Consider the following 12,633-nt stretch of genomic DNA (forward strand, 5'->3'; position numbering starts at 1 on the left):
TTCCTGGGAGACAATACTCAGGCTCTGCCTGGGCCCTCATCCCTACAGGACAATGATTGGGCATTGCAGTTTGACTGAAGGAAGGGTCAAGGCCTCCACCTTGCAGGACCTAGCGGGGACCAGAGGCCACATGTAGAATTAGCAATTCATTGGTCCCCTGTGAATGTAAAACATGTCCCAGCACTGGTGGACACAGGAGATGAATGCTCCATGATTTACTGCAACCCAGAGGGATCTACTCCCTACTGTTTGCAGGGTGGGGTTGAGTGGAACAGCCCGAATCCCCTTGGGAATAGGGCATCTAATACTGTGTGATATTATGCTCATGTGAGATTACTTTACATATAAATATGGCATTTTTGCAAGATGTTTTGGGTCTTGTAGGCTACTGAAGAGTGTTTATTCCACATTTGGCATAAGTTCTGAAGCCCTTATGCCATTTGGTACAAAAGGGCATCAGATGGGGCTGGCATGAAACATGTGCACCTCCAAAAGATGATGGTAGTGTAACCAAAAAGGCCAGAAGGTAAGAGCATCTTTTTGTTTTACCATTGTGGCCACTGCATGTGCCTCCTGTAGCCCTACATATAGACCCATCAGCAACACTCACAGGGAGAGAGGTGAAAGTCTGGTATACTAGACCAGGATGAGATCCCATTCTTGCCACTGTCCTGTCACAGGACCACTCTCTTGCATGCATCCTACCTGATGGACAAGATTTGCCTATGCTGGTGTCATTAAAACATGTATCTTATCGCTTTTAAGGTTATTTTCTTCTGCAGTTCCTGTGGCCTGGGCCAGTCCCCTGGCTGCAGCTGCTATGTGATGATTGCTCTGAACTCCCTACCTCTTCAGCTACTGCCTGCCTGTGGAATGGGTGAGCTATGGACTTCATCTGTACAGGACTTTGAACCTAGCTAAATCCTCCGACTTGGGGATTATCATGATTTTATTGCTGTTACTACTGTACATCATTAGTCTGGTTACAATGCTCGCTTTCTCAGCCAGGGACCATTGCGGAAGATGGGGAATGTGTAGATTATGAGGCGAGATTTCTGGAGGGGTGGGCTGTGGGTAAAATTGTAGTATTTCCAGAATCTCTAGCCTGGCTCAAGTGCATCTGCATATCAATAGGTGTTTCTAAGAGGTGGAAAGAAGTAGTCCATCTACATACCAATAGGTAATTACAAGGGCATGTGAGGGTCTATCTGGACCAGAGAGGTTGGGTGAAGAGCTCTTCTGCTGCAGCCTGGTCAAGAGAGAGACAGGGATGACTGCTTGTAAGAAATAAACGGGTTTCTTAAACTTTATTTCTCCCTTTCACTGATTTCAGTGTCAAAGGTATTTTGGCCTGGGATTTTCCCCCTGGAGTCACACCTTGTAAACAAACTTGTAACGACTTTCTCTGTAAGGAATGCAGGTTGACTCAACAATAAGGTTACAGTTGGTCCAGTAAATATTTCATTCCAGGATAACTACAGTTCCTTTAAGAAGACAAAAAGAAGAGTTATGTTGTTAAGATGCAGAAAGTGGATCTAGAAAGCTGAAAGACTGGAAAACCTGACTGATACCCACATTTTGTCCTAATTCCTGCCAAACACACTTCAGCCCAGTCTTAGAGGGAAGGGTGAGCCTGGTATGAGCCACAAATCTTTAAGAACTGACACTTTTGTTTTAATCAGTGGTCATTAAGCACGCCAGTATCAGCAGAAAGAACTCTCAGGAACATATTACTAGAACATAAATAACCTTGACCTCTAATTGTGTGATGCATCATCCTTGCAAAGACAGGATTTAGTTAAAAGATTTTTTTACTTTTCTAAGCTACAAAAATTTCTTTAAAATCATTAGTGAAAGCAGTTTCCTACTCTTTCTTTACAACACATTCTCATCTCTCTAGTCCATTATAACGTCTAACTTTACTTTTTGGCAGCTACAATTTCTAGACCATCCCTTTCAATTATTTTTCTTAAAAATTTATGAGACTCACTAAATCTCTTTTCAGTTTCATTGTAATTTCAATCTTCTCTCCCTTGCCCTACTTAAACTCTGTTTCTTCAACATTCTTCTCACAACCTATTTTCTAGCTATTTGATTATTTTTCCACTTTTCTAGAGGAAGATCCCATTCAAATATTTTCAGGCACATTCCATTTGTATTCTCTGTTTAACCAAGAATACAGTCTACATATAAATCCTGTAAGCTCCTTCAATGACTTACTAGATTTAAGAAATTTTGGCTTAGGATTTTTGTTTAAATGATGTTAAAACATAAAAATGTACTCATTCCAAATCATCGGCATAAGGACCATAAACTAACCTTAAAATGTGGGACTACAGGTATTTGCTTATGAACACTAATTGTGTTATTTTGACTCAACAGCAAAAATATAGGAGGTGGTATTTTTACTTTCAAAATTGTTTCAACAGCTGCCTTGTTGTTTTTTTTTTTTCCATTTGTCACTAAAGAAAAAAAAAATTAAATAATCCTTCCAGAGCATGAAACAAAGAGGAAGAGGTACATTAATACCTTCTCTGTTTCCATCTTTCTAAGAGGGGAACCGAATCCTATCAGACAGAAGACTGGTTCCTTGTCCCGATCCTGCCCAGGAGCTCAGTGACTGTGGGCAAGATCCTTCAGCATCTACTATTAATCCCTCACCCATAAAATGTACTATTTCTGCCCTCCCATCCTCACTAAGTAGTTGCAAGGACCACGCAAAGTAATACACTGGGAAGTTCAACATTGCAATACTCTACAAACATAGGCTATAATTAATACTTGCTGATGGTACACCTTAACAGGATCAGTTTTAAAAATCTAAGATTAAAAAAATAAAAGCTTTACAGTAATATTACAATAGCCAAAAGGTGGAAGCAGCCCAAATATCCACTACGGATGAATGGATAAAGAGAATGTAGTATAGCCATACAATGGAATGTTATTTGCCTTAAAAAAGGAGATTCTGTCACATGCTACAGCATGGATGAATCTTGAGAACATCATGTTGAATAAAATAAGCCAGTCAGAAAAGGCCAAAGACTCTGATTCCATTTATATGAGTCATTTAGAATAGTCAGATCATGGAAACAGAACATAGAATGGTGGCTGCTAGGGGCAGGGGGGAATGGGGAATGGAGAGCTGGGGTTCAGTAGTATAGGGTGTCAGTTTTGCAAGATTAAAAAATTCTAGATATGTTATACAACAACATAAACCTATAATGCTATTAAACTGTACACTTTGAAATGGTTAAGAGGGTAAAAAATATTTTGGTGTGGGTTAAGGTTAATTGGAATTAAGTGAATTTAAACAAAATGAAACCAAAATAACAGCCTTTGTTGAACCCCTCAGTTAGCAATTCACCTTGCCAACCCAGAAAAGCATATTGCTGGTTAGCTAAGACTGTCCATGAAGACTCCTGCACACAGGTGGGGAGGTCCACAGTCCAGGGTCTGCCTTCCAGCCTCCCTGATCCCAGCAGGGCAGTGGTCCACCTGCTTACTTTCCTGCGGCACTGGGCACACACCACTACTCATCCCACCACATTACTCCCTGTCGGTGACACATGTCTGACATCACAGTTAGACCATGAGTTTCCTGATGGTGAAACCACATCCAACAGATCATTGATTTCCCTTCTTGTAGCTCCTGGCTCAAAAGCACAATGGCCCCTATCAAATGTTTGCTAAGTGAATAAATTCTACTTTTGCTCAGTTTTCAACATCCCTCCCTCCTTTTGCTGTTGGTGGGGCAAAAATCAAGAGCAGAGAGACTATTTCAAGCTGTGCATCAAGGTCTTGGTGTTGTTCCCTGTTTATATTGGGTAGAGAAAAAGGAGGGGAAGAATCATGTACTTATAGCTGTATTTATAATGACACAGCAGAGATGTTCAGCTACAGCTCTCTAAGAAAAAAAAAACCTTGAGTTGCAAAGTTTATAATAATCCTTCCCAATCCATTTATGGTTTTGAAATAGCCAGAAGCCTGTATTATGTTAACAGTCCTTTTAAGGGTTCTTTCACAAGAGTGCAGTTTTAAAGGTGGGCAAATGTCAGCCCTTTAGAACTTCCATTAAATATAAAAACCATAAATCCACTAGAAGAGATGGTTTAATCAGATAGAGTATCAGGTTTTCTTTAAAACATATAACTCTTACCCACTAGAAACTTGAAACTTACTTGGTGGTAGATTGCCAAGATAAATGTAACCATAAAGAAATAGGGAAAAATACGTAATTTTATTCCTAAAAGACTCAGATGCTGTTCAGAAGACAGCATGTGAGAGGAGCAAGAAAGAGCTTGTTAACTCGGTCCTGGAAACAGGCAAGAATCCAGACCAGTGAGATTAAGAAGCACAGAGCAGCCTTTACTCTCAAGGGGCTCAGAGTCTAGTCTGGGAGGCAGGACACGTGCCTCAGTCACAGATGGATGGTGATGCAACTGGACCTGATGTGGGGGGCTGCTGTGAAGATCAAATGATAGAGTAAATGCCTGTCAGTAGCCCTAGACGTTCCAGGTCTGCCATAGAGCACATACCATGGAGTTAGAAATAAATCACTTGAAAACGACAGTGACTATATATAATAGTATACAATGGCCATACACAACTAAAAAGCAAATGAAAATAGTAGTTTCCTAACTATTAATACAGACTCCCCATTAGACCGTGAACTTGGTGGCAGGAGCTTTGTGTTCTGGTTGCCTGTGTCCATCTCAGGCCATGACTGGAATCCTGGCCTTGACTCAGACCAGTTCACATAGTTATCACCAGAACCATGATGGACCACCACACATGATTCATCCAAAGGTCAAGCAGCAAGTCCAGGTAGTGATGGAATCCAAATCCAGGTTCCCCAAGTTGAGCAGCTGCAACAGAGACCACATGACCCCAGGACCCTAGAATCTTTCCTATCTGAACCTTTAAAGAAAAAATTTGTTGACTCCAGGACAAGGCTTCAAGCTTGGGAAGATGAAATTAACATTGACAGAAACAGGAAAATGTAGAGAAGAAAGGGTTTGAAGGAAAAAATGGGGAGCTCGATGACAAATGGATAGAGGTGCCAAAAAGAAAAGACTCGAGATGCTAACACCAGAGAGGGAAATGGGGGCAGGGGTGCAGACAAAGTGAAGGTCATGGGAAGGACGAGATAGTAAAGGGAAATACAGCAGTAGTTTAAAACTTACTATGGAAGTAAAACTTTTATTCACAGGAGAACTGACACAGGGAAGTCTCAAGATGTCAAAGGAATGGAGAGAGCTGCACTGACTGGAGCCAGGAGAGGTGCACAGAACCCCACCTGCTGGGCACCTCTCTGCAGCAGCTCTGGAGGAGTCCATCTGCTTGAAAGCCAAAGACATGCCTAAAACAATAAAAGCCAGAAGGTCAAGGTCTGAGAGTTTGGTTGGATGGATCTCCACACTTCACTGGACTGAACTAAAAGCAGTAGCAGAAGAGACTGAAAAGGAACAACCAGGGAGGTGGTAAAAAATGGAACTGTGCTATAGCCAGCAGTGTGAGAAAAAATTGAACTGGTAGAGAAGAAAAACAGGGCAAGGCTTATAGAGAAGTCAGGGAACACTCAACAAAAGGTCAGTAGGCTTGGTTAGAAACTCTCCAGAAACTGGAAGAGAAAAACAGAAATCAGTTTGAGGAAGTGGGGAAGAAATGAAATAAATGGATGCAGGGGATAAAGGTGTAATTAAGGATGTCACTAACAGGAAGGGACACACAGGATGGGAGGGAAAGCAGGGCTGTTTATTTTAAAAGGTATGGAGACATTACCATTACTTGTTCCACGAGGTCAGGGAAAACAGAGATAAGTGTGGCAGACTGCAGAAAATGGCTGCAGCAATCTCCTTCTGCCAGAATCTATGCTTTGGTAGCTCCCTCCCACACAGACTCCAGGCTTAACCACAGGGCTTGCTTTGGCCAACAGGACATTAGCACACATGACACAAGAAGAGATGTGAGTATCACCCACTGGGGCTAGTTCTTACTTGAAATGTTTGTAACCTTGAGAGATCAGTATGCAAATAAGCCAACCAGCTTGCCAGGGGTGAAAGATCCCCCAGGGGAGAGTGAGACACCCAAGCTGACCGCTGTCAACATGCAGACACAGGCAAGAGGCTGTCCCAGATCATCTGGTCACCCACTAACCTGCCAACTGGCCAGTGATACATGGAAGAGAAAGAACTGTGACCTAAGTAAAAATGGTGGCGATTCTAAGCCATGAACCTGAGAGCAGTTTGTTCTGCAGCAAATACCTGAGAGAATGAGTAAGGATTTTTCTGAAACAATATACAGTCTAGGAATCAATGCTGTACATACTGCGTGATCATAACTGCTTGAAAGTATTTCCAAATGCTCTGAAGACCAAAGCTTTGTTTTTTCCTTTTATACCTTTCAAGTTGTCTATAACAAGCAGTAATCACACAAGTGTTGTCATTACTATTACTGCTATTATTGACAACATTTGACGTAAGAGAAGAATGAAAGCACTAGTATTGATGACTGTACCTACTTAGTCATACTAATGAGTTAAAGTGGACACCTAACACTGGTCCAGAGAACTTTCACACTTTTTATTTATTGTAGATAGCAAAAAAAATGCAATCTAAGCTAATGTGTATTTGAACAATAAACTAACCCATGCTGCTGTAAATTAAGACATATTTACCCACTTTTCTAGCTCTGTTTAGAAGATAATTGCTATGAGCAAAAGAGAGCTGGCAATTTTTCAATGCAGAAACTAAAAGACAGCATTGAAATCAATGTCCATCATACTTTGTGCTTTCAACAATGGGCTCTCTCTGCTGGATTTTATCTTTACCAATTAAATGCATTTTCTCCTATGAGTAGCTGACTAACTTGATACCTGCCATGTGTTCTTTGGATTCTCTTCAATAGTCTAACTTGTAATAGTCTAATGCATATACATATGCATCTCTACCTCCCACATAATTTTCTCAATAAGAAGCATTTTAAAAATATGTTTAACATTTTTTTGAAATAAAAATTCAACTTCAGGTTGCAGGTGAACAAACACACTCACATTTCTTTTTTCTTCTAAAAAGGTGAGTTTGGGGATTATTTCTAATTGGGTAGGATTCTCCCAATGTCTAAGGCATTTATGGATAAAGGTGATATGAGAAACACTTTTTCTACTTTATAGTATGTTTATTGATAAGTGTGAAAACTAAAACATGGTCCACTGGATATATGCTTTCTCCTGAAAACATTTTTTTGAAAAGTAGAAACCTAGAGATATAAAGAACAAGAAATGAGGGAACACAAAACTGTAGAATACTGAAAATGATAGACTGTGTCAATTGAAAGAGTAGAAAGAGTGAGAATGGCAGGTACCAAGAGATTGCAGAGTCGTTTCTAGGGACACAGAGAAGGGTAAAAGATACCCCCAACCCCACTCCCCTACAAAAGACCAGCAGTCGAGGAGCTTGGGCATTGCACTAAGAGCTCAGTCGGCTTTAAAATGTCTTGCTCTTAGTTATGAATGAACAACCACAAATCAAACATTTGAAGGAAGTTTCCAGTGTGTAAAAAATAACCCAATGTTCAGAAAACAGGGATAGTACAGAAAACTTTAAAAATACATATATAGCTTAAGAGACAGAAGATAAAGTATTTCAGCCCTAGAATAAGAACAAGAAGCTATAAAAGGGGAGAGGAGAAGAAAGCTACTGGTAATTAGAAATTTTCAAATATTTCAATAGATGGGTTAGAAATGGAGAAAAACTCAGACTGTAGAACAAAAAGGCAGAGGGATGGTAGAGAAAAGATGAGTAGGGAAGAAAGCTCTAATCAAACTTCTGACAAACCAGAGAGCCAGGAAAAGAGGAAAATACAGTAGAAAAAAGTGATCAAAGAAAAATTTAAGTCATCTTCCAGAACTGAAGTGACTTGCCCCTCACAACTAATGTTCACATGAGAAACCAGGCACAATAAATAATGAAATGCACACTAAGGCAAGATTTCAAAATACCAAAGGAAGTATTCAACATTAAAAGAGAAAATTAAAACATGAAAAAACACAAAGACTGAAGGACGATGTCAAGCATGGCAACAGTACTAGAAGCTAGAAGACAATAAATAATTGTCCTTAAAATTCTGAAGGAGAGTGTTTTTCACAGATGAGTGCTATACCCAGCCAAACTATTAATTAAATGTGAGGCTAGAATAAAGGCATTTTCAAGTTGGCAAGATAGCAACAAAGTAACCTGTCTCTGGAAGGGTCCATATTTTCTTACTGCCAAGCACTTCCTTCAGCTGGCCTTTACTTAACACAACTTATTAGGCCTAGCAGGCATTTCCCTTTTCTCCACTCTTTGCCTTCTACTTCATAAACTAAGCTCCAGCTGGCCATTTGTAAGGTCTTAATTCTAAGCCACCACCTCCTCCAAGAAGGGTTTTCCGTTCCTGCCAGCAGGGTGCAGTCTTTTCCTCTGATGCTGGCAGACCTCTTTGCTCCCCCAAGGTGCTTCTATTCTACCTGCAATTTGCATGGTTTAAGGCCAAGACTTATGTGGCTAAACAAGTAGAAGCTCTCTACAGGGAAAAGATCTGCCTGTTCCTTCGTGGTTCTGGCCTTGCAGTCCATCTACTTACCGACCGTGCCTAACAGAATTGCTTTAATATAGTAGACATTCACTGATGTGAGAACCCAACTTCAAATGTAATGCTAATCCATTCTACAGAGAATAATGCACTGAACCTCTTTCATCTCCACTCCAATCCCTTCCACATCCAGAGTTCCCAACTCACAATCTCTGACTTTAAGGCAGAAGGGATCATTCTCAGGAATGACAGGGGAAAGAAAATAATGTTCTTTCAAACTAAAAAAGATGATCACATGACCCAACAATTGCATTCTAGATATATATATATGAGAAATGAAAATATATATGCCTGCAAAACTTGTACATTTTATGACAGCATTATTCACAGTAGCTAAAAGGTAGAAACAACTCAAATGTCCATCAACTGATAAATGAATAAAATATGATATATCCACACAATGAGATATTATTCAGCAACAGAAAGGAATGAAGTAGTGACACATGCTACAACATGGATGAACCTTGAAAAGATTATGTAAGTGGAAGTAGCCAATCACAACAGACCATCTACCATATGATTCCACTTATATGCAATGTACAGACTAGGCAAATGTATAAAGATAGAAAAAGCTGAGGGGTTGAAAAGTGAGGGACTTACTGCTAATTTAGAACATGGGACTTCTTTGGAGAGCAATGAAATGCTCTAAAATTGATTGTAGGTGATGGTTGTACAACTCTGTGAATATACTAAACATCACTGAATTGTACATTTCAATAAAGCTATTTTTAAAAAATGATCAATATGGGAATAAACTAAATTCATATATTACTTGTCTTTAACGCAAACTCAGAGAGGCAGCTTAAATCAGGAATGATTTATAAAGTATAGCAAAACTTAATGGGATCACAACATGCATTTGGGATCAGAAATCACCAAGTTAAAAAACAGGGTCATGACAGCTGGTATTTATTTGCCTCAGAATTAATGTATAATCTGTTCAGTGGGGAGTCTTCTAGTTTAAGAGAAGTCATAATAAAGTGCTAGGGAAAAGTAAAGGGTTTTATTGGAAGCACTGAGTTATACAACCTTTTGTAGGTCACTTAATTTCAAAAAGCAGTGCCTCTAGTGTCACTACTTGCCGATCACCTTATTTCACAGACAGTATTAAGACAATCAATGAATATTATCGCTCGTATTTTCAGAGGGCCAAATTCTCAGAATGCTACTGAGGTTTATTCCAGGCGTTTTTACAGACTTATTGCATGTGATCTGCAGGGTCACTGAATGAAAGCACCCACTTATAAAGTCTTTCATTTGAGGGATGCTATGATGATTGCAAAATAATGTGGACAACTTTTTGCTCTTCCAAAACGGATATGCAAAAAGTGTTTTAAATTACCTAAAACAATAAATTCATGTTTTAAAGACTTCATATATATATTAACATATATTCATATACAGTTTAAGGCTTTGCATATATTTTAAGGTTTCATTTGGAAATAGGTCCAAAAAAAGGTATGAAGATATAAAGGTAAGGTAGAAGGAAATAGATAAAAATAACCTAATTAATGAGCCATCTACAATCCCTCTTTTGCACTCCTTCTTCAAGGATACTGGAATTCATAAACAGGATCTACGAAACCAGGAATTTCAAATAAAGTAAACTTAAACCCTAGTCCTATCTTCTTTCAGAACATATTCAAATTCCCACTTACCCAAGCGTAGCTCATTTGAATACATCAAAGGTTTAAGATATTAACCTAATTTTAAGGAAGAAATATGAATGTAAATAAACTATTTTCATTAAACATAGTAAATAGCCTTTCAATTACTTTGCCCTTATTTTAAATTCTGTGTATTCTTCCATCTTCTACATTATATGTGCCTATAGATTTCTGAGTCTGCATGACAAGTAACCTGGTTTGATTTAGGACCAATATTTTGATACATGCTGGTTTAAAAGATATTTAAAAGTTCTATGCAGCTGCGTCACTTAACTCAGGCCTTGTACATATAGCCATGGACAAAAATGCCCCAATCAGATAATAAAGACTTTGAAAACCAAACCTACTGATACTGAGTTTATAAGGATGTGATATGAATCTAAGAGACTTAAATTTTAGCATGAGAAACCACATAAATAAATTAATGCAAATAAAACAGCCATTTCTGGCATAAAAACTGTTGTTGTTTTTCTTGTATTTGCACCCTGGTGCAAAATATAAAACGTAGAATTCAGATTCTGAATTGCAATGTATATTAATAGCTACACTGCTAACTAGTGGCTATTAACTTTACTAGTTATATGTTCATTAATTTCAACTTCATTTTTTTATTGTAGTAAGAACATTTAACAAGATATCTATCCTTTTAACAAATCATTAGGTGCAAAGTATAATATTGCTAACTATTAACTATAAGCACAATGTTGTACAGATCTCTCGAACTTACGCATCATCCCCATTTCCTCCTCTCCCAACCCCTGGCAACCATCATGCTACTGACTGCTTCTATGAGATGCTTCCTATGAGTGGAGTTACTGTTTGTCCTTCTGTGATTGGCTTATTTCCCTTACCATAACGTCCTCCAGGTTCATCATGTTGTTGCCTGATAACAATTGAAATGGTTAACTCAGGTGCAGCAGATCAGTGGATGGCAACTGGGCCACACCTTGCTTTATCAGCTGCCTGCTCCTGCTACTTCTGAACTGTCTTGCAATCAAGACTGTGTTAGACCTAGAGATGACTTCCCTGCCAGCTAAGGTATTGTTTTGATATATGGAAATACTGCTTTTTATAAGTCAAGGTCTCCTGGCAGTTCCTCTGTAAGGATGGCACGTGTGCTGGAGGCCATGACGGTTGCATAAGGGCTGTCCGTGTAAACCAGAATCTTTAAGCCACGATTCCCATAGCAACACACAGATTTTACTCATCTCAGGGATGAAGCAGCCAGAAGTGTCTGATGCTACCCGTGATTGTTTTAGCACGATCACCATGGTATTTACTTTTTTCCAAAGTAGTAATTTTTTTAAAAAGAAAACCAACAACTGTTAAAATGTGATCATTTCAAAGTTCTGCTGTGTCACACAAACCAAGGTAACTTAAACTTGAACAATCTATGGTTCAGAAACAGCTGCTGTTCAAATGGCTGCATGGGGAAAAGAACTCAAATCATTACAGTTTGTGAAATGAAACACAATCTCAGCTCAATTCTGTGCTTATATATTTCATATCTCACTTTTGGTCTCCTTTCCATATATGGTATGGAGAAGAAAGTGGTCCCCAAAAAAGGGAAGAAATTTTTTTTTTCTTGTTTAAAATGTTTTTTTCTCCCCACCCCGGGGTGCACTTGTATTTTTTTAAATATATTTCCTTTGTACTCATTTATTTTTAGTGAACGGCTTACTGAATTTTGACATGAGTATACAGTCATATAACCATTGTTCAGGCCAAAGATAAGCAAACATTCTCAACAATTTTTTTTCCCCTCTTACGTATTTTACCACCTTTTAATGAATGGAAGGAATGGTAATTAATGGGAGGGGGCATTTTTAATTAGTAAAATCCTTTGTTGATTTTTCAAAAGCGTAATGCAATCCATTTTTTAAGTAAAAGAAAATATTTTTATAAAACACATATGGAGTAAAATTTGGGGGAACAATGGTTCAAGTTTAAGAACATACATGTTTGCTTGAAGAAAGTTTGTTTTTATCAACAGAGAAATGGTTAACTGGAAAAAAATGAAGCAAAATCATTTTAATATTAGATGTAGTTTTCCCTCTTTGTGAATTCAGGGAACCTTTTTGTGTGGCTAGATAAACCATCCACCCATGGAAATAAGTTGCTCGGAGTATAAAACAACACAAAAGGCAAGACCGTTCAATTCATATGTATCGCACTTTTATCCACCAAGGGAAGAAAATGTGCTCCGCTTCTTGTATCTCTTGTAAATCAGACAACGAAATACCTTGAGAGACCAAACACACACTTTAGGAGAACCTTCCACAGGTGGCCCCCAGGGGCCCAGAACAAATGGCAAAGAGCTTGGCAGGGAACAAGT

General features: G+C 38.8%; 1 protein-coding gene across 11 annotated transcripts in view; it reads right to left on the reverse strand.

Annotated features, from left to right (window-relative positions):
- Window positions 1–12,633, reverse strand: part of CACNB2 (calcium voltage-gated channel auxiliary subunit beta 2) — a 419,726-nt gene that overhangs the window by 126,322 nt on the left and 280,771 nt on the right. The gene's annotated exons all lie outside the window — the stretch shown is intronic.

This window comes from Manis pentadactyla, chromosome 3 (genome assembly GCF_030020395.1).
Source record: "Manis pentadactyla isolate mManPen7 chromosome 3, mManPen7.hap1, whole genome shotgun sequence".
Lineage (NCBI taxonomy): Eukaryota > Metazoa > Chordata > Mammalia > Pholidota > Manidae > Manis > Manis pentadactyla.